Source organism: Tetrao urogallus (assembly GCF_951394365.1).
Source record: "Tetrao urogallus genome assembly, chromosome: 1".
Taxonomy (NCBI): domain Eukaryota; kingdom Metazoa; phylum Chordata; class Aves; order Galliformes; family Phasianidae; genus Tetrao; species Tetrao urogallus.
In genome coordinates, this window is record NC_136813.1 from 90,705,396 (window position 1) to 90,726,125 (window position 20,730).

Consider the following 20,730-nt stretch of genomic DNA (forward strand, 5'->3'; position numbering starts at 1 on the left):
TCCTGCAGCCGTGAGTGCCTGGAGTGAGCTGACTGGAAACAAAAGTGGAACCGACTTAATTGGGTTTCGTGGCTCTGGCAAAGTATAAAGAGCAACAACAAATAGTGAGAAGCAATTTGGATTTGAATTATTTTCCCCCTTACGTTAATAGGTCGAGGTGATGTTAGTAATAAAAATCTGGCTGGCTCTTTGGCTGCCAGAATTTGGCAGAGGTCTGTTGCAGGTAATGAGGGTCATGCAGATTAACACCAGCTGCGTGTCTGGCCGGGTGTTTGAAGCTGACCTGTTAAGCTTTCTTTTTCATTCCAGAAGCTACAGAGGACAACAAATGTTTCCCGGCCTTCCTACTGTAACACCCTGATGTGAGTAACAACTGTGGTGGTTTGTTGTTTTGGTTGTTTTTTTTTTTTTTTTTGTAAATAAACTTTTTTGTGTATCCATCTGCAGCTGCTGCTCACCCCTCTTTTGCTCTGCTTATGTGTCCATTCCTTTCTCAGTCCTAAAGCAGTGCTCCACAGCCTGCAGAAGAGAGCGAGCGGTCTCTCAGAAATAAAAATGGGAAAACTTCTCTGTAATATGAAATATAATGCACAGTGAAATGTTTATGTGAAAAATCATGTCAGCAGCTGCATCTTTTATCAAAGAATATATATTCAGAAATGTTTATGTAGAAACGTGACAGCACTAAATCTGGGTAGTCAGTCACTAATCTTTGCAAAGATACAAAGCTGGTTAAGGAAAATAATAACATTCCCCTGAGGCAGCCTGTAACTTATAATATATGTAAGACCCAAGCATTCAAAGGCTCCTATCCTGCCCTTATTCTCCTCCACACTTCCTCCATGTGGTCACTCCAAATTGCTGCCAGCTGGCCTATTTGTCACATGTGTTTGTTTGTACTGCCTCTAATTTTTGACCTTTCAAAGAGACAGACAAAATCTGTGGCTTATGCAAATCTTTGAATTTACAGCCAGCCCAGCCTACTAGTGGGAAGGAAAAATACAGTGAGTTTAAACCACAGAAGGGAACAGATTCAATTCTGAAGTACCTCATTACTGACCATGGGCTCTAGCTTATGTATAAATGAGTTGGAGCCTTGCCTTTTCTGCCTGTGATTTTCTTACCTCTCTATTGCCTTCTCCCCTTATTGCATAGAGTTCCTTCCACGCTACGTTCAGGCTGACAGATATGCCCTGTTTTGTTTGTTCCAGGGTTCCAAGCTTTTTCAAGTGAGAGGTTTTATGGTGTGGCATGTTTATAAAGGCAAAAACAGAACTGAGGGGGAAAAAAAAATTAAAAAATTCTGCATTGTAGAGAAAGAAGAATGAAACTAGAAGACTGATCTGTCATCCAACAGAAGGCCCCAGTGCGTGGATAAATGGCAAGACAGGCAGCCTGGGTGATATTTCCAGTTTCCCTGGAGTGAAAGCACATGCAGTTTACAGTGGATAATGAAATGTTATGAAATGTTATATTTTTTATGAGGAATATGTTAATTCTGCCAGTACGGTAATCCTGAGGCTCCAGTCCACAGCAGGGCTGACATTTATGTTATGAAGAGATGTGCAGACATTTATTGGGATATAGGCTGACAGTACATGTAAAAAAAAAAAAAAAAGCCACAGAGAAAAATGTGAAAAATTTCCTTTTCATTCTCTTTTTTTTTTCTCTTCCATTCCATCATATCTAATAACAACTAATGTCAAAGGGATTGCTGCTCTGAAAGGTGCTGCACTATTTTGTGATTCATGGCAAATCCAAAAGTTAATTTCTTTTTGTGTGTGTGTGGGTGTGTGTATGTGGGTTGGGTGATGCCAGGTGTGACAGTCAGACCAAGGAGCTGATCCAGTATATAAACCATGCGCAGCTCATGCTGTAGGTTTGCTCTGTTTCCCCGATGTGCTTTGCTGCAGCATGATGGAGGCACAGTTCCCAGACAAAGCTGTCCTTTTAATCAGGTGCTGTGATGGCCAACATTGTTTCCCAAAGCTTTGGCTTTATGTGAAACTCAAGGGCCATCAATGAGAAGTTTGCCTCTGGCAGGAGAGGAAGGTCTCCCTCCTCTGCAGCCCTGTGGCAGTTAAAACAGAATGATGTACATGTCTTGCCACGTTCACAAGCAAAGCTGCCTTACATTATGAGAGGCTTGGAGTAGTCCTGGAGCTCCAGTGTTGGTGGGGGAGGGTGTTGCAGGGCTGACATAGGGTATATAGGAAGGGAGGAGTAGGAAGGGCATGCACGTCCTTTCCCTTTTTGTGGGGAAGGGTTGGTTCAAATAACAGGAGGTTACAGCCTCAGTCATATTAGCACCTGAATATGTTGATTTTGACTCAAAGCCCAGCCTGGAGATACTGCATTTAATGAAGGTGCAATGAAGGTCTTGCTGGCTTTCATTTCCTGAGGTGGCTCTGGGTCACTCATGCTGTGGGATCACCTAATAGGGAGGTTGCAGGAGATGTTTGGCCTTCCGTGGTTTTTATTCTGCTTTTGCAGGGCTTTCTCCAGGGTGTTCCTCCATGGCTGATGCAGGAGGCTCCCCTTTAGTGCAGCTGATGGGTATGCTCTGAGGCCCACCCTGTGTCCCTAACGTGGGTGAGGAGATAGATGATCACACCCTCTGTGCTGTCCTGACCTCATCTGGCCTGCCTCCAGATAGCTCAGCTGGTTTTTGCTGAGCTCCAAAACATGGAACGTGATCATTTAAGTCTGAAGAATTCCCTTATCTGCTAATTGTAGCTACAGAGGGGGAAGCTGGCCCAAGTTATAGAAGTGATTTCTTCAAGTGCAGCATTCTTGGCATGCAAAAGCTTGTGGTATCTGATTACTGTTTTTCAGCAAGTAACGCAACTGATTAAATCAAGCTATTGTACTGCTCTGCAACCTATTTCTGTGTTCTTCCTGCCACTACCCCATTTATTGCCAGTTTAATGCATACTCACTACTGTTTATACCATCCTGCTGTATATTAATCACGTATTTATGGGGGGGGAAATAGGAATAGATCTGGGAGGAGAAATAACTTGGTTTGCACAGGCTTTCGCAGAGAAGCATCTGTTCTATAACACTGACATCTCCCAGAGCTTCTTAGAGTTGATACATAGAGAGTTTTTGAGACAGAAGACCCTTGTCAGGCAGCTGAAGTCCTGCTTGTGGTTAGCCATGGTGGCCCAGGATATGGAGGATTGTATATGATGAATGTATGGCAGGGTTATAAACCTCTCTAAACATTCATTTTAAGATACCATTTAATCTTTCTCTCTCTTGATTATTTTTTTTTTAATTGAACGAGGTTTTTAAAAGACATTTAGAAATACAAAGATAAATATAAACGCCAAAGAGAAATAATCAAAATAATCCAGAAGCCAAACTCCTGTTGGAAATGGTAGATAACCAGTTAGCAGTGGATAGAAAATGATTAGGAATAAATTGTAGTGTAGCTTATCGTGCAATTCCTATGTTTTTAAATGATTTTTATAAAATGAGGAGGTTCTTTTTGGAACCAGAAGTTGGACTCAGTGACCCTTACGAGTCCCTTCCAATTTGGAATATTGTATGATTCTGTGACCTAAGGCAGGCAGTACTGCAGTCAGGCTTCCAAATGTTGTATTTAATCATAAGCCAGTCTCTAATACTCAAGAAAGAAGCAAATACTGAAAAGCCTCAAATAAAAGGAACAGGCAGGACTTTAAAAGTAAAAAAAAGAAGTTCAGATAAGGAAAATTAATCAGCAGTTCTGAAATGATTATGATTGTCAGAGAACAAGGTTTTTGCCAGTGTAAGAGAGCTGGTCTGTGCCCCTGAGCTTGCTTAAGCAGTTAATCTGCGTATGAACTCTTAGTCTTAGAGATCACTCAAAGGATATTAATCATCCCTGAGCATTTAGAAACATACATTTGTGCAAGTCAAAAAGTAGTGGTTGAGTGGCAGTGGGGTAGCTGCAGGCTCAGGTTGGCTCTTAATGCAGGTCTTCCAAAGGAGAGTGTGTAGCATCATGTGTGTGTACCTATGTATGCATTGCCAGTGAGTGTTGTCAGTGGTCTGTGATTACTTGGTAGCTGGCTTGCACGAGCAGAGCCTGTGTTTGAATATTGCAGACCATGTACTTTGTCTTCTTTGTAACAAGCTGTGACCTTCTTCCATCTAGGAACCGGACTTGGAGAGATTTTATTTTCTTTTAGATTTACTGGTATCAAGGAAAAGTCAAAGACTTCAGATTGCAGTTCAGAGAAGACATTTCATGCTTTTCTCCTGCTCTTTTTCTTCACCTCCTTCCCTTGCCTGCTAACCATGAGAAAGAGCCAACATTTAAACAGTGTTTCCTGGTCATGCTTCTCAGTTTGTTTTCTTAACAGGGGGAGTCCGAACAATTTCCTGTAATTTTGAAGCTTTTCAAAGTAAAAGTTGCCAATGGCATTTCTAAATACTGTCCTATCTTAGCATGTCTCTGACGTGCTTTGCTCTTGGCCTCCGTGCTGTGTATGGAAGTCCTCCAAATTTGTTCTGCTATGGGTTGAGAGTGTAGATAAGGGTATACATGGCAGACAGCTATGCTCATCCCACTGCCACTGGGTAATGCTACAGTCTCTGTTGGAAGTCAGTGTCTCTCTGGCGAAATGGCTGTTATAGGTAAGCCCAAGCAGAGACTTGTGTGCCCTCATCTCAGCTGGACTGAAGCAGCTTGGGGTGCTGTGGCTGGCCCTGGAGCTAGGTTGGAAGGCAAGACTGGCAATTGATCTGTAAGGAGGCAGGATCCATCCGTCACTGTCATTGCCATGGTTTGACTGGATCAAACCCTTCCACAGGCTGTGAGTAAGTTACAAGGCAGTGTGGTTGGGTTGACCAGCACTTAGGAAGGCTGATCTCTTCATGAGGAGTTTTTGCCCTTCTGCCAGACTCATTCCTGAGCAGTTGGTTCATAATTGAGAGTGTGCCCCTGAGCTTGGAATTCATGAATCACAAGAGTCAGTCAGGTGGGAAGGGATGTGTGGGGATATCTAGTCTACCTAGTCTATCTAGTCCCTCTGCCCAAAGCAAGGCCAGTTCTGAGATCTTTCTCCAGGTAGATCTCGGACTTCTGAGGATGGAGCCTGCACAACCTCCCTGGGCATCATGGTGCGGCTTCATTTCTCACGTCAGGCATCTTCATGGTGAAGATCTGCATGTATTCAAACAAAACTACTAGTGATTCAATTGATGACGACTGTAGCACTTGTATGTGACCATAGCATGGGCACCATTAGAATGGATACAGCTCTTGACAGCTATTGGTTTGCTCATTTTGAGGAGTACAGGGCAGGCAAACAAGTACACAGTAACACTGTCAACTGATACTGTGTCATTGCAGTGAACAAGGTGACTATAAAAAGGAAAAATATAAAAGTAAAATTGCCTGATAAAATTGCCTTTCAATTGAATGACTTGATAGGAGGTTTTATAAGGGGGAAGAAGAACGCTAAAGTAGCTCAAACAAGTTAACAGGAAAGGTAGAAAAAGGGAAAGCACTAAGACATAAAACTGGCAGATATTAAATCTTAGAGATGTTTTGGGGGATGGCAAGTCCAGCTGTGATATTTATAATTCTGAGTTGCCATGTGGAAGTCAGTGGTGCTTACCCTCTAAGCACAGTGTGAAGGTAAGGCCTCTGCTCACATTGGAGAGCTTTGGACAGGCTATATGTAAAGACTGTCAGGACTGGGCTCTGATTCCTGTGTAGAGCTCGGATACAGTAAAATTCACACCAGATTGGGGTTTCTTTTCTTTGACATTGAGGGGAGTTTGTTTACCATCTGACTGTTAAGATAGGAAAGAGGAGAAGGAAAAAGAAAAGAAATAGAGCTTGTTTTCTAAAAATGAGAACGCATAGAGTCAACTCGCATCTTTTATTTTTATGCATTGTGTCTAAAACAGATGCAGGTCTGCCTACTTTCTTAACATGCATCTGACAGAAAGTAATAGCCCCCATTTACATTTCTGTACCGTTTCTTTCTGTGGGGGTCTTGGAGTGCTTCATGGGGGGGACCAGACAATGAGAAACAATGCCTTCAGCCTGCATCTACCTCATTATCTGGTCTGCAGCAACTGGCAAAGCTGGGACCATGGGGCAGCAGTGGGAGCTTTCTGAGCTGGCCTTGTTGCCTGCTTTGGGTGGTGTGGGCAGCTGTGGAAGAGCATCCTTAACACAGAGCACTGTTGTGGAAAGCTCAAAGAAGCCTCTGGGCACCTATGGGACTGTTTGTTCTGCCATCCATCCTGTATGCTGGGTGCTTCCCTTCCATGATTTTCCAGTTTCCACTGTCTGACAGTGAGTGGTTGTTGAGAAGCTGGCTTGGCTTTGGATGTGTCCATCACCCCTATGCAGTGGGGGTTGGAGGTAGGGGTGACAAAAAGGAGAGTGCAAACGGCATCACTGCTGTAGTTTCCTTAAAGTATTTAGAATCACTGAAGATGATGATTTTGTTCAATAAATGGGCTTTAAAAAAAAGTTATGTTGGGAGGGTAGTTCCTGTCATGCCAGTTATGTTTGTGGAAGTTTACAGTCACTGTTTTTAGTTTCATACCCAGTTTGCCTCCTGGCTACGCCTGGAAAGGGGATCTAGAAAAGGGGAAGCTGCTCAGAGCTGTTTACTTTGGATCTATTGCGGGTGGTGTGGTTTCCCCCCCTCCCCCCCACCTCGGTTCCTGGCCCCCCTTCTCCCAACTCATGACAGGGCCTTGTGTGCACGGTGAGCCATTGCTGGAGGTGGGGCAGAGGCTGCCATTAGGCAGCATTATGGATTTTGGTAGGTCTAAGCCAGATGTGATGTTTTAATTAATTAAATTATTTTGGTACTGTTGAGCTTTATACTGGGCTGGTGTTAATGACAGTACCAGGGCATCAACTGTAACTCTGCCTCTGCGCAAGGTCTGTGGTCATGGGCAAACTACTTGCTCTCTGCTTGGCCGTGTAGAGGATAGAGATAATACTTGCCTCACAGGGGTATTATGAAAGTTAATTTGCTAATTATTTATAAAGCACAGTGGGATGCTGCTTCAGTTCTACACAGTGTTACGTTAACATCTAATTAGTTATTCCTTATGATGCTTCATTTTCTTTCTGCTATAAATATTGGCCTAATACAGGGCCAATGATGACTCTGCCTGTCATCCTGGTGACTCAGATGGAACAAGCAAGCTGGAATGAATAAACAGGATTTGGTTTGTAAATGATCTCTGTTTCTTTTTCCCCTTTTATGCCATCTTATCCGTAAAACTGACATTGTTGGGATTAGGCCTTTTCAGCAGTTGCATTCAGTGCAGAAGTTGTGTTACATGCAGGAGTGCTGAGCCATCCCTCTGCGGGCCTCAGGAGGGTGTCCAGAGACCTTGGGCTTAAATTTACTGCACTGGGGAGATCTCTGCCATTGCTTTCAGTGGGGTCTGGACCACAATCTAGGATTCCAGGATGCCTTTTTTTTTTCTTTTGTTTTTTTCACTCTTCTCTGAATTTGTCTTTCTGTCTTCCCTTGTTTGTGTTTGCATCCCATATTGTGTTGCTTTGTTTCACATTGTGTGTAACATGAGTAACATGGCCAGGGCTGTAATGAAATTTCGTATGACAGTGTGCTGCTTTTTTTCTTCTGAAAAGAAATAAAGAACTTCAGAGAACTTTGCTGTATGTCAAAGGCTTTACCTGGCTTTGGGCAGCTTAAGGCCCCTTTGAAAACATCCTGTATGCTTCATACTTCAGTGTGGTGAATTGAAAAGCTTGTGAGTCCTATTTTAGTGTTTAGTGTTGAATAATGTTGACAACTAATGTGAACCTATGATATCCATCACCTGGCAGCATCATCACTAGTGTACAGCTTGTCACTCATTTTGAACTGATTTTTTTCCAATCAAAGTGAAACCATTGGCAGTGATCTGGTGGAAGCATGTCAGTGTACCAAGAAGATGACAGCAGCTACTGTGCAGTTTCTTTCAAAGAAATTCAAAGAAATGAGAGGAGGTGTTAGGATTATACTTCTTGAATAAAATGTGCCTCCATGATCCTGGTCATTGAAAAAGGAAGTGATCCCATTGCATTAAGCTCTTGCAATATTGTTGAGCCACAATGACAGTTGTGAACTGGGCAGCCCTAAGCAAGCCCTCCTGCATCCTCCAAGGGGGTCTCATGCACTCTGTGAGCCCTCCCTGGGCTGGGGAGCTGCAGAAGCTTGCAGCAGTCTTGGGTACATGTGTGCATGAGCTTCTCTGTGAATCCAGGACAGCCTCACAACTTAGGCTTTCTTGAGGCTAGATGACTAAAAGCAGGCCTCTTTGATAGATAGGAATCCTGTATGCTTGAAGGGAACTTATAAGCAGGGGAACGACTTTTTACAGTCTGAGGCTGATACAATGGGTTATGGCTTTAAACTGCAAGAGGGGAGATTTAGTTTAGATGTTAGGAGGAAAACGTTTCCTCAGAGGGAGGTGAGGCGCTGGCACAGCTGCCCAGAGAAGCTGTGGTGCCCCATCCCTGGAGGTGCTCAAGGCCAGGTTGGATGGGGCTCTGGGCAGCCTGAGCTGGTGGGGGGCAGCCCTGCCCAAGGAAGTGGGTTGGAACTCAATGTTCTTTAAGGTCCCTTCCAACCCAAACTGCTCTATGATATGATTCTATGCATGGGTGTGTGTGCTTTACTTGAATGTGGATGACTTCGGCAGTCACTGCTACTACTGCTCCTACCTCTGCGTGTGGGGTGACTTGTGCTGACTGTTGGCGAGTGATTTCCCCGAGCACACTCTGCAGTGTCAGTGTGAGAACTGTAAGCAACAAGTGGCACAAGGAAATACTAATGTTCAGTTCTAACTTTTCGTTGCTCCAGAGGTAGCAGTGTGTGCCTGTTGATGGTGGTTTCACAGGCAAGTGTGCTGGCTGATTGCCACCATCCCCTCCCTGTAGCTCATTAGAAACCTTTCAGCTACCCTTGCCATGTAACAACTGGGATCAATTTTCCCATGAGTTGATATATATGCTGACCTCTCCAAAGGAAAAAAAAAAACCTGTAGTTCATTAGCTTACTTTTGTAGAGGCTGAAAGGGAACTATTTGTGGCTGAACAATACTTGTCTTTCACTATTCTGTTCCTAATCCCAAATAGAAACATGAAGCTGAGAAACTCCTTCTGATAAAGGGGAGTATGGATGCATTCAATCTAGTATAAATTTTCACGGTGTTAAAATTCTTTAATCGGCAAGGGTTGGTTTGCAGGTTTATTGGATGAAGTAAAGACAGGCAGCGTCAAGTATCAGTTTGAGGAGGTAAAAGTGATTCTGATGGTAATGCGTGGTTTTCCATCACTGCCCTCTTGTGAGATTCTGCATCATAGAGATCCAGCTCAAAAGCTGAGACTTTAAAAAACAATTAATGAAGCCTGTGTTGGCTTTCTATCTCAATTCATCGTTGAATAAAAGGTGGCTCAAACGAAACTGTGTCCTCACCTAGACAATGACAACCTTTTGTTTTACTAGTAGTCTTGGTCATAGCTCCTTCTGGATGTGTGAGGCTGCATGGGTACCACTGTGGGAGTTACTTTCAGGACAGGGATGTTACCGGAGTGGAGCCCCCCGTGCCTGGTTTCGCCACAAGTATCCATTATCCACAAGGATATACATGGAACAACTTGACCTCCGAAACCCAGGCTGTGATTATAGAGCTGTAGTTTACAGTGTTTTGTGAAAAAGGAATGTAACATCACAGCCAAGTGTGTCAGAGTGCCTCGCTTGCACCACCAGCTTGGTCTGTGGCTGTGGGATGTTTGGAGCGCCGTCAAAACTGGAGCTAGCCATCTCAGTGTGCAGCCTGTTGTCATTCTTGGCAGATGATAATTGCCTTCTTGGCCCTGGGTTGTGCCCTGAATGTGCCTGACCAGAGGGTTGACAAAAGCAGGTATGTTGTCCTCTGTGGTTTCCCTCTTTAGAAACTCCACCATTGCCATCAAGGTCTTGAAAAAAGGTCTGCAAGGCTCCAGTTGCCTGCAGGATGGAGACAGGGCCTTTCTGTAGACAGGACGCTTCTCCAAGGCCATCTGTTTGCACCAGTGGAAAATACAGCTGATACGATCATGAATTTTTGAAGCGCCTCGGCTTTGTAAGGTAACCCATAGTTACAGAGATACGGTCTGCGTAGCCCTGATGTTCCTCATAACTTACTGCTGTGCTCTGTGAGTCACTGTACTGTAGCTACTCCCAACCACTTCTCTGCCCAAAGTGATAATCCATTGTTAAAATGATATTAACTCATGTGTGCTAATTAGCAGGTGTGCCCGGGTGTGAGAAGCCAAGGATGTTAATTAGGTCTGATGAAGATACCTTTACTCAGGGTTTGGACTCACGTCTGCTGGAACTTGTCTCTCCTTCCACAGCTGAGGAGGTGCTGTCCTGCAGTGATGTCCCCAGCTGATGTCGGCCACTGGGGATGTCTTTCTCCTCAGCAGAAGGGGACTCAAGGAGGGCCTGGAGACTGGAGAGGATTTTAATTTTTGTGGTAATGGAAAGGAAAGGGCTTTTCCCATCTATACTGTATTCATTTGGCTAAGAAAAGGAGGAGAAGCGTAACCATCTCTCACGCCAACTGCATGTCATCTTCTAGCCAGAGGCCTGCAGTGCTTAGCTGGTGAGCTGGTGGCCACTTCTCTCACTGTACTGGAGGTGATGGCCCCGCTGGCTGGCCAGCTCGGCAGCCTGTCTCTGGCCCAAAATATGCTAGGTTGCCTCCAAACAGGTTTTGGTAGGTCTTCACTAATTGCAGGGAGCACCACGGTTTATACAAGCTAGCATGTGCATCTGGGAGAAAGCCCACATCAAAAGGCACGTATTGAAATGGCTTAGTGGGGTTGACAGCATGGCTGGGCCTGGAAATGCCTGTTCTCCTGGGACTGGCGGGCCTGAACCAACAGGCTGAGGTGGGGTGTTGCCAGCTGGCTGCTCCCCATCCTACCTGCGTCTGTTACTTTGCTCTGGAAATCTCTGGGGCCTTTGCGGGCCATGTTCCTCAGCCTAGTTTTGGACAAGGGTCATCCTTTTTGCACCAGGTCAAGATGGGGAGGTGAAATTACTGCTTTTGGTCCTCCTGCACCAGTTTAAAATTCATCGGTGGCCAGGCTGACTGTTGCCTTGTTTGCCTGAAGGCAGCTACTAGAGGGGAAGGCAGACACATCTAACCAGTGTTTTGGGGGGATCCTGGGCTGGTTGTGGACTTGCTCTAGATAATCAGGAGCTGGCAGGAGAAGGTGTCACAAAGCACTGTAGCAAAATGCAAATCCATTTAAGGCTTGTAGCAAAAGGGTGTGCCTCTTTGGTCTTTCTAAGCTGAAAAACACTTCAGACAATCACTTTCAATCTCACATCGTAAGCATATATGCTTCTTCTTTAGGACTTGAGAGTAATTGCTTTGTATCTCAGGGAGCTTGTGTGTATGCATGCGTGTGTATATGTACACACCAGTTTCCATGTAACAGAGAAGCCATTTTGGTGCTGGTGACTAAGTGCAGATGACATGGGAGCTCCCAACGTGGTTTTGCCTTTCGGGCTGTTCAAATGCGTTGAAGACGGTGAGTGTTTGCTGTGCCCTGCTGAACCTGGAGCAGGTGGGAGCAGCTGTCATCTGAATCACTCCCAACTTGCCAAACCTGCTTGCTAGCCTGCTTGGGATTTGCTGTTGCCCTCCCTGAGCACTTCAGGAGGAGTCAGCCTGCTCCCCTGGTCTGCCTGTGGTTTCTTTCTTCTGGCTGGCCCACAGATGTTTGGCTTTACTCATTCTGTGCTCAAATTAGCTGTAAGGCTGGGGATTGGTCTTTCCATTACTTTCTTTGCCAAGCATGCGTTCAGTCCCATCCCTCCCTCAGCCCTTTCTGCTGTTGCGATGGAGGACTGCCCTGCTCGGCAGGAGTGCCTGCAGCCACAGGGGGACCCGGTGGTTTCTGAGCGTGGGCAGATACATCGGAAAGATCTGACTTAGATGTGAAGTTAAACAAAGCCTGCTGTTTGAGGTGGACTAAAACTGACTGTTCCGCAAGTAAACTCAGCTTGCATGCATGCCTGTTTCCGATAATGGGGTGTATTAAGAATGATTGTGCAGAATCACATCACTTGTCCAGCTGCCTCGGCTTGGCTGTTCCGGGAAAGTCTCTTCTCCTCCCATCCTGTCCTCCAGCATCCATAGCACCTGAGCATGGGGAGCCCCATAGCTCTGTGTTTGTTGCAGTTGGACAAAACCATGGAAGAGCTGGAGTCTTGCACCTAACTTTTGTAGTTTCTTCTTCTTTTTGTAATAATTTTGTCCTCTGCCCAGTCTGTGGTTACTTCTGGATCGCAGAGGTCAGAACTTCTAGAATACGGTTAGTGCTCTGTATTTTCTGAAGCATCACACTGAGCTGTAAATGTTAATTTGTTGTTTAATTTGGTGATTTCTGTTTGTATAAAATATTGACTGCATTGTTTGCTTCATTCCAAGGATAGTTTGATAACTGTTTTTCTTCCTCCTTATAATTGAGCACAGAGTCAAAATAGGGCAAACTTGTGGATAAACACAACTGCTTAGGATTTGTATTTCTGTTTCTTTTTGGTAGCAGCCATTAGAAAATCCTGATTTTGGGGGACTGTGCTGATTCAAACTGAATTTAGAAACAGCTATGTGAAAGCAGTGAACTCAGAAATACCTGATCCATGTGGAGTTTTCAGATCTCTTCAGTTCCTTTGCACCAGTGGACAACGAAACGTGGGACAGTTAGGCATGCACGTGTTCCCAGAGGAATACCTGAGGAGAGATCTTGCAGTACATAAGACAGTTGAGGACAACAGCAAGAAGTGCAGAATAGGTCAGAAGTTTTTATTTTGAGTTGCCCCCTGAAAATGCGTGCAAACCTTGGGCAGGGCACAGTTTAGCGAAGCGACAGAGGGGACGACGGTGCTGTGGTCACAGGCATGAGTTGCCACTGTCAGCGGGCTGGGTGTTGTAATTACGGACTGCCCTTGCTCTTCGTCATGACAGTGAGTTAAAGCCACCCTGGAGGGGAGTCCTCAGGAGCTGGGATTTCGGGAGCCAGCGGCTGAGTGGCAGCAGTTCCCACCAGCCAGCGCCTGGGGAGCGCTGTGAGGAGGATTGCAGGGAGAGGGAGGGAGGGATGGTGAGAGCCCAAGCCTTCAAACACACCCAATGGGCCCATCTCATCTTTGCATGAAACTTCGTGAGTTACACCCACTCTGAAGCAGAAGGGGAATGAAACGCTGACGCTTCCTCCTTTCTGTTATTGGCAGCCAGCGCTTGTGAAATACGGCAAGCAAAGATGTTTGTGCTACTGATGATGAACGGTAAGCTGATTTACAGCAGCACAAACTTCTCCTGGGGGCCGGGTTGGGGACAGCAGTTAAGCTCAGGCTGTGAAATGTGTCTGTGGGCTGTTGCGTTGTTGTGCTGTCTGAAATGCAGCATGTCCGGGAACCTCTGTGAGGCTTTCCTCTCTCAGCTTGTGTCTTTTCCCAGCGTGGACAGAAGTGTTTCTTTTTCTAAGTCATGTTTAACGGGATCATTGGGCACTGTTTGCTTTTACGGGGTTTGTGTTTGTCGCAGGTACGGACGCACCGCGCTTTTGTTGTAGGCAGGGAGAATTCAAAGTGATTGAAAGGGAGCCAGGTATTAGGTAGCTAAATTCTCTCAGAGAGAAAATGTAGTATCTTGTTACTTGTTCAAGATACTTCCCTTCTCCAGCTGTCTGGCTGTATTTTTAGTAATTACAGGTTGCCATGCTCTTTAATTGTTTAAAATGAGCCCTGCAAAAGGTTTCAACTTGAATTGAGCTCTGTTAGATGTTTCTATGAGGCACTGAGAGCTGAAACATTCCGAAGGACGATGCTGCAGCACCCCTAAATCAGGTGAGAAGGGGGGTCTGAAGGTCTCACACTTGGCCACATCCCAACAGTGCTGCAGAAGCAGGCGTGAGGCTGTCCTGCATCAAGTTGCTCGTTTTTTTCTGATTACTACTCTGCTTACGAGGTTGTTCCATACACCAGTCTCTATCTTTAAATCTAAATTGCTTAATTCTTGTGTTGGTGATGGGAAATGTGGGCATCCTGGCCATGCAGTTACAGTGACTAAGACAGCATTCAGAACTGGCCTGGCCCTGGGGCTGTCTCTACACTGCGACCCTGACCCTCTGCCACTGCAATGCTGGATGCTTCCTGATGGAAGGAGTGGGGTTCAGGTCTGATTCACAGCTTATCGGCTCTGAGGAATTTTCCTGTGCAGAGGCGAAGTGTACTGTGTCTGTTTTTGGCAGAACAAAGTCACGCTGTAGCTGTTTTAAATGTTAGAGCTTTAATTGTTTCATTTAATATGCCAGAAACCCATTGTCAAGGCAGCTATTAATTCCTTTGACAGTGTTTTGGTATTCCAGAGGTGACTGAAGTGTTCGCTTGCTGTTGATGTTCTGGAGCCAAAGGAGCAGTCTGTGGGTGTCAGTGGGCTGCTTGTTTTTCCCTTATCCTTTCAGAGGCAGAAGTGATCTGTGCACTACGAGAAATGTGTGGCAAATCATTGTGTTAATCATGGCAAATGGTGCTAAGGGACCAAGAGCAGAAGCGTGGCATGCCTGCTTGCACCTCCTCAAGGAACTCGCTCTTGAAAGGATGCCGTCTGTTTGCAAGAGAGCTCCAACTTGTTTTGAAGCAGAACTACTTTGTTTTTCCAGAATGTATGTTGGGATTAAATCTGCCAAGCCACAGATTTGCATCATTCAAGCGTTTGCTGTAGCTTTATGCTTTTGCTCCAGGAAATCAGTGATGGGGTTTCTGCTGGCTTCAGCATAGGGCAGGCATTGCTTCTGCACGATGGCAGCCTGTGGGAATACAAAGGTGGGAGCAAGCCAGCTAGATATTGGTCTTCTGAGCAGACACAGCTGACTTTCAATGAAGCTACACATTAGGTTAGACACTAGGAGAGGATCAGGGTGGATACAAATTAGGTTGGATATTAGGAAGACTTTCTTCTCAGCAAGAGCAGTGAGGCAGTGGCACAGGCTGCCCAGGGAGGTGGTGCAGTCACCGTCCCTGGAGGTGTTCAGGAGCCGTGTGGATGTGGCACTGAGGGATGTGGGCAGTGGGCGTGGGGGGGTGGGCTGGTGGTTGGTCTGGATGACTCTATGGCAGCAGAATTCTTTGACACTGCTCTTAGCTTTGACGTTGGCTAACCAGCTAGTTCTGGTCTCTGCCATTGCAAAGAAATAGAAGGTCTTTGGTGGTGACCAGAAGAGAATAACTGCTCCATAACAATTTTTTAAGAGAGCAAAATCAAATGCAAAAGAAATCTTGGTGTCAAATATTTGAAAGAATTTAACAAGAAAGAGGGTGGCTCTTTGCTGATTTGTATTTCTCAGTATTATTTTGTTAAGTAATAGACTAAGTGGTGTGTTTCAGTGAGTTTTATGGAACAGTAATCCATTGCTGGATGAGGAGAATGCATTATTTATAGATTAGAGTGTTTTAACATCCTGGTATGGGATTGTTTAAGAAGGTCAGGATTCAGAGTGCTGGAAATGGGATTAGCCCAGCTGTGCTGCAGACAGTGCAGCAGGAGAGGAAAAGAGGAAGTTATCAAGTAAATATTTATGTTTTTATTGTGCCTTACAAAACATAAGTCACATCAGATTGAAGGGTTTCTGGAACCAAAATGTAGTTTTCTCCTTATGGGTCACAACATTTCAAGTCTTAATTGAATTGTAAACAAACGCCAGCATCCTTTTTTTCCTAACTCAGCAGGCTGTCTCTCTGCTGCCAGTTTGCTTTCTCCGTGGGATGGTGTCAAAAGACTGGAGGAGCAGAGAGCATCTGTGATAACATCAACCCCCTTTCCTTCCTGGGGGAAGCAAGCATTTTGTATGTGTGCACAGGCTCTGGAAATGCAGCCCCCCTGGCCAGCAGTGAGAGACTTGTAGGCAAATGGGTGTTGGGTTGATTCACTGCAACGCACTTCTAATGTAATTGCTTTCTCAAGCTCCCAATTAGGCTTTCAGCAAGACGTGGAATACCATGTTCTCAGGTAGCTGAAAATGTTCTTGGAAAGCCAGCATGCAAGTGATCCCATAGTGAGGTGTGGGGTGGTAGCTGAAGGCTGGCTCACGGAAGACTAGTAGTGTCTTCTGTTGCATTTTCTACTGTTGTCTGGAGCTGGTCTTGATTATGGAGTAATTAAGAGCTCAAACTCAGTGTCGCTAATGGAGTTTAACAAATTGCCAGGCTTCAGCCGAGCTGCAGTAACTGTGTGTGTACGGTTAGGATTACAGTGAGTGTGCCATGATGCGACTTCAGTGAGAGAGATGTAAGATAAATTGCACTCCTTGTATTGCCATGGGTGTAACTGAATTACAGCTAATGAGCAGCAGCTCTGTAAGTAAGCTGGAGTAACTGGCTTGGGCCTGACCACAAATCACTGTGCATGCATCAGTGGTGCTGTAGTGCTTGCTGAGTGCTTGCAGACGGGGGCATTTCAGGAGTGGTTTGGATCTGTCGGAAGATCAGGCATACAAATTGCCTGGGAACACGGGGAGATTCCTATGTTGGCAGCCAATATAGATAGGCTCCTCCTGAAAGGTGAGGGTGCTGATGGCAGAGGTGGTACTGGTGGCTGTTGGGTTTTCACTGAAGAGATGGAAGAGGCAAAAGCGTTCTGAAGAGACAGAGACCTTTTTTTGCTTTATCCCTTCCAGTCAGTTTGAAGCTGGCGAGTCTCTTATGCTTAGTCTCGTATGACTAGTGCAAGAAAATATCTCGCTTGTTGAAAGGATTTTGTATTGAATGGTGAGCACTGAAAGAGCACTTGCATAGCATTGTTTTTATGAAACAGATGGGTGAGTAATGCTGTGTACTCCTGTCATTGAGGATCTCTGGTGGTCAAGTCAGAAGGGAAATAAATAACCCTTCCGCCATCTACTTCCCAGTTGAAAATGGCTGTGTTACTCACTTGCATTCACCATTTTTGGGAAGGTATATTGAGACTGTGCTCCGTGCCCTGAGACATTTAAGTGGAGGCAAAGGCTCCTTTTTGCACAAGGAGCACAACGTATCCATATAATGACTAGTGTTTGGTGGGCATTGTTTCTAGGATGGGTCAGGAATACTGGAGATGTTCTCAATCCTGTGCTTGCCAGCCAGGCAGACCCCAAGCAGTGGCTGCTCGTGAGCTTTGTCTCCTGTTCCTGGGCTGGGGAGGGCCCCTCTGTGTGTGCCAAAAGCTGAGACACTTGAAGCCATTGCCACTGCCATGGGAGTGTGACTTGCTCTGGGTTGGGGTCCTGGGCGGGTGGCTGTTTGTGAGAGCTGCAGATTTATGCCGTGAATCAAAGTGGCTTCTGCAAACATTTGATGGGTGTCTGATGAATTTCAGTGGAATTGGTGAGTAATAAAGTGCCAAAGGTTGCTTTGTTTCAAAGTAACTTACGAGTTTTTTTTTTTAAACTGTGACAAAGGATCCTATTTCGCTGTGCAACGCGACAGGGAAAATTCTCTTTCTCACCTTTTTTTTTCCTTTACGTGAGAAGCAAGTTGCATTTTTCTTGACTTTCATGGCATCCTGAAGAAGAGTTAGCAAGGGGCTGCTGTGAGAGGTGTGAAGCACTAGCAGTGCATGGGGTCTTGGTGTGAGATTCAAGACAGGATACAGAACTGCGTGCAGTTAGAAGTTGAAGGACTAAACTTCTGATAAAAGAAGCTAACGGGAGTTGTTTTCTTTCTGCTTTTGTCTTTTCAAAGCAAATTCATCTTAATGGTTCAGTAACATCTGGATGATTTCTTGGCAATCTTTTTTTTTTTTTTTTTTTTTTTTTTTTGGAGAGCAGTATATTTTTTGTATTTTGTCATGGAGTGAAAAATTACTGTAATTTACCAGTCTTTTTTTTTTTTTTTTTTTTTTTTTTTAATTTGGGAAGTCACAGTATTTGATATCTTCCATCAAGCTGTCATTTCTGGAGGCACAGGAATTGAATGCATGACATTTCAGCTTTTGTTTACTGTTTAGAACAGATCCTTATACTTGACATGGTTACCTAAGCATACCTTAAAGTTTGGAATTTATTTTGTTAAGAGAAATTAAGAGGAACAAGAATTTTTTTTTGAGCAAGAGGTAGATGCAGTCAGTTGCTTTGGGCCACCCAGGCTTGATAAATCTGTATAAATATCCAGAGCTCCCCAAAGACTGTGGAGGCCACCTGGGGTCCCTGAGGAGTATAGCAAGACTGCAGTATGTAGCAAGGTAAGCTTCTGTTTATGCCTTCATGTTTCAGAGAATCTTATGGCTGACCCCACTGGCATCTCCTTTTCCAGGGAAATTGTAGTTGTGTGAAACCTCAGTGACATTAATGGGGTGTTTGGCAAGCTTGATGCCAGTGGCATGTTGTTAGTAGCCCATCAGGTAACTGGGAGCTGGGGTGATGGCCCCATTTTGGAATTGGAGGGCAGCAAGCAAGAGAAAGGGCAGGGAGGGGCTGGCAGTGAGGAGATTGTAGGAAGGACAAGGATTTAGGAGATGGAGGGGAAAGAGAACTAGAAACAAGGATTTGCCCCTGAACTGAACGTATTGGTGGGCAAGAGTCTTGTCAAGTTCTGTAGGACAAGAGGTAACGGCCTCAACTTGTGCCAGGGGAGGTTCAGGTTGGATATTAGGAACTTCTCAGAAAGAGTGGTAATGCATTGGAAGAGGCTGCCCAGGAAGGTGGTGAAGTTATCCCTGGAGATGTTCAAGAGCCGTGTGGATGTGGCTCTGAGGAACATGGTGAGTGGGCTGACAAGATGGACTAAATGCTTCTAGTGGTCTTTTCCAACCTTAGCAGTTTTATGATTCTGTGTTCTTAGATTGGTTAATCCTTCTGGAAGACAGGAGGCTAAGCCACTTGAAGCCTGCCGAAAGCCTTTTGAATGGTATGGTTCTCCCAAAGCACTGGGTACCATGGGAAGTGGGAGCTGGGTCTGCTTCGCTGCTCCAGGCACAGTGCAGCTCCCCCTCTGCCAGCACCAAACAGATGATGGACACAAGATGATGGACAGGCCGAGTCTACAACAGTAAGAAAAGCAGCTTCAGCTCTGTGTGAACTCCTGGATCAAGCATCACATGTCATGGTGTGATAGTAAGGCAGGTGGGAAGTCAGATTTTAGTCCACACTGGAGCTTTGAGATGCAATCACAGCATCGGTATGACAGGGTCTATGGTAAATCTCGGGAGATGATTTGGGTAGATGGTATCTTGGAACAGAGACATTTCAAGAGAACATGTCTCCTGTGTGTAAAACACAGATACAGCAACCTGTGAAATGTATAGGAAGTATGTCAGTGGAGTATGCTATTTTTGCATAATTCAGCAATGCAGAATGTTGGAGATTGTGTCTTGTGAAAGTAAGCAGTGAAGTGCTGTAACAAATGCTTGTTTGGTGCTGAGCATGAATGTGAAGGAAAAAAAGGTGGAAGTCTTTGAGGACTAACAAAAGGAGCCCAGATAAGCCACAGTTCTCATATAGTGAGTGGTCAGGCAGACAAAATTGCAAATAAATCTATTAAGAGAAAAAATATCCTATATACTAAAATTTGTGGAGTTGCAGAGATGGGCAATCCTAGAAGCCTTAGTACATGGTAGTATTTGGTTGACAGAATAGAAAAGAGCATTGAAGTGGCTCTCCAAGGTGTCACCTCATTCCTTGGAGAATGGCTGTTGGTAGCTTGGGGTTTGGGGTTTGCTTTTCACCATTGTGTGGTTTGGGGATGTAGAGTCTTGTGCTCTTAGGAAGATTTACAACATTTTTATGTTATTTATTGGATATGCTTTGAATGTTTGCAGTGCATTTTACCCTCAATTGTTTTAGCCTAGAGGTGTATTCTGGAAGAGCAACAAGAAGCCTGAGATCTTCCCTTTGAAGTCAGTTTGGGGTTCTGATGACCTAATTTCCAAGATGTAGGCCTGCCTTTCATCCTCTTAAGGACTTGTACCTTTTATGGCACTGTGGGCTTGCCTGCTTTGTGGGGCTGCATGCTGCTTGCCACCGCAACCTGCTCCAACTTTGCTTGTTCCTGCTGTTCCATGACTTAGACTTGGTCTAAGTCTATTGGCTGATCATCCTGTTTCTGAAACACTGTCTTAGCCAGTGCTGCCTGAGATTGCTGGATACCCCTCATCCAGATGGGGCTGGCCACCCTTAGCTTGCCTGTAATTTAGAGAAGATGACAGGCAAGCTGTAGATAGCCAGTTTTTTAAGAGCAGTTTTGAACCTGATCATCAGAGTGAACATCTCCAACTTTAAATGCACCGAGATCTGCCAGCTGCAGAGAGCTATTTCTGTGCAGGAATCCCTTTAATGTTTAATGCACTTTTGCTAATTGAGCCCCATGATGAGTCACTTAAGGGAGCAGCATCAGATTTTCAAAACCTCTGCCCACCTGTTGCTTCCTCTGGCTTCTTTGTGGCATGCCAAAGTCCAAAATCGTTCAGAGAGAGAAGTAAAACAAATCCAAGGGAAGATAGGTTTTGGCACTGTGTTGTACTGATGAGAAGGAATCTGGGATTGCAACATTTTCAGCACGTATTAAAAGTTAAACTTTCATGGAATTCTCTGAAAAATGGAGTGTTTAAATATGTGAGGATAAAAGCTTTTAGAACATTTTATTCCTCTCCGAGCTACTGATTCATTCAGTAAATGGCAGTAAAATTTCTTGCTTCGCTGCAATCTGCAGAAAGGCATTA